Below are 2,627 nucleotides of genomic sequence, written 5' to 3' on the forward strand. Positions count from 1 at the left end.
CACCACGCTGCCTCTCGCTCCCTGATGGCCAAGGCATTCCGCCATGGGTTCTACTAGCCGACTGTCCTCAAGGAGGGCAAGATGCTGGTCGACAAGTTCAATGGCTGCCAGCGCTTCAATTCGCGCAGCAACCAGCCGACTGCAGCCCTACAGACCATCCCCCTCACATGGTCGTTCGCCGTCTGGGGTATGGACATGGTGGGTCCGTTCAAAACCGCCACAGACGGCATGACCCACCTCTTGGTAGCCATTGACAAATTCGCGAAGTGGATCGAGGCGAGGCCAATTAAGAAGCTGCACGGTGATACGTCTCAAACGTATCTATAATTTTTTATGGTTTCATGCTGTTATCTTGTAATCTTTGGATGTTTTATGTACCTTTTATATCTTTTTTGGGATTAACTTATTAATTCAGTGCCAAGTGCTAGTTCCTGTTTTTCTGTGTTTTGGCACTTTTCAGATCTGATTTTGGAACGGAGTCCAAACGGAATAAAATCCCCGAAATGATTTTTTCTCAAACGAAAGAAGATCAGGGGGCTTGTGGGCCAAGCCAGGAGGGCTACAGGGAGCCCACAAGCTCCCACTCCGCCACCAGGCGGCGGCGGTGGGCAGGCTTGTGGCCTCCCTGGCGCCCCCTGGCGCCCCCCTGACCTAGATCTTTCGCCTATATATTCCCTAAAATACAGCAAAAATTTAGGGGATCCACGAAAATACTTTTCCGTCGCCGCAAGGTTCCGTTTCCGTGAGATCAAATCTGGAGACCCTTCCCGGTGCCCTGCCGGAGGGGACTTTGGAGTTGGAGGGCTTCTTCATCATCATCATCGCCCCTCCAATCACTCGTGAGTAGTTCACTTCAGACCTACGGGCCCGTAGTTAGTAGCTAGATGGCTTCTTCTCTCTCTTGGATCTTCAGTACAAAGTTCTCCATGATCTTCATGGAGATCTATCCGATGTAATCTTCTTTGGCGGTGTGTTTGTCGAGATCCGATGAATTGTGGATTTGTGATCAGATTATCTATGATATATATTTGAGTCTTTTCTTATTTCTTATATGCCTGATTTGATATCCTTGTAAGTCTCTCCGAGTCTTGGGTTTTGTTTGGCCAACTAGATCTATGATTCTTGCAATGGGAGAAGTGCTTGGTTTTGGGTTCTTACCGTGTGGTGACCTTTCCCAGTGACAGTAGGGGCAGCAAGGCACACATCGTGTAGTTGCCATCAACGGTAACAAGGTGGACTCTGTCGTAGATATGAAATTGTCCATCTACATCATGTCATCTTGCTTAAGGTGTTACTCTGTTCTTTTGGACTTAATACACTAGATGCATGCTCGATAGCGGTCGACATGTGGAGTAATAGTAGTAGATGCAGAAAGTATCGATCTACTTGTTTTGGATGTGATGCCTATAGATATAATCATTGTCATAGATGACGTCATGACTTTGTGCGGTTCTATCAATTGCTCGACAGTAATTTGTTCACCCACCGTCTATTTGCTTTCATGAGAGAAGCCACTAGTAAACACTACGGCCCCCGGGTCTATTCACATCTATCGTTTCCACTTTCGGTTTTGCTTCTTTGTTACTTTGTTGCTTTCAGTTCTCACTTGGCAAACAATCTATAAGGGATTGACAACCCCTTCATAGCGTTGGGAGCAAGCTTTTTGTGTTTGTGCAGGCTCTTGTGATACTCCTTCACTGGATCGATATCTTGGTTCTCAAAACTGAGGGAAATACTTACCACCGCTGCGCTACATCACCCTTTCCGCTTCGAGGGAACACCAATGCAAGGCTCCAAGGTCACGGGGGAAATCCTTTGCATATTTGCCTAGGAAGTCCCTTAAGGCGTAGCCGTAGCAGAAGGATTCCTCGTGCCGTCGACACACCTATTTCTGGCACCGTTGGAAGGTCTTTTGTTGCAGTAGCAGAAGTATTTCTGGCGCCGTTGCCGGGGAAGGAGAGATCTATCCAAGTAGGTCTCACACACTCATCTCTTGCATTTACCTTTTTTGCCAGTTGCCTCTCGTTTTCCTCTCCCCCACTTCACATTTGCCGTTTTCATTTGCCTTTTTCCTTTACCAGTTTTCTTGCTTGCTTGTGTGCTTGTTTGTTTGTTGAAGTCATCATGGCTGAAAACACCAAACTTTGCGACTTCTCGAGCACTAATAGTAACGATTTTGTTAGTACTCCGATTGCTCCCGCCACTAGTGCGGAATCGTATGAAATCAATGCAGCTTTGCTGAATCTTGTTATGAAAGAGCAATTCTCAGACCTTCCTAGTGAAGATGCCGCATCCCATCTCAATACCTTCATTGAGCTTTGTGATATGCAAAAGAAAAGAGATGTGGATAATGACGTGATTAAGTTGAAAGTTTTTCCTTTCTCGTTGCGAGATCGCGCAAAAACTTGGTTTTCTTCTTTGCCTAAAAATAGTATCGATTCTTGGGATAAGTGCAAAGATGCTTACATATCCAAGTATTTTCCGCCGGCTAAGATCATCTCCTTATGTAACTATATCAGGAATTTCAAGCAACTTGATCATGAACACGTTGCACAATCTTGGGAGAGGATGAAGCTTATGATTAGAAATTGTCCTGCTCATGGCTTGAGTTTGTGGATGATTATACA

This window comes from Hordeum vulgare, chromosome 2H (genome assembly GCF_904849725.1).
Source record: "Hordeum vulgare subsp. vulgare chromosome 2H, MorexV3_pseudomolecules_assembly, whole genome shotgun sequence".
NCBI lineage: Eukaryota > Viridiplantae > Streptophyta > Magnoliopsida > Poales > Poaceae > Hordeum > Hordeum vulgare.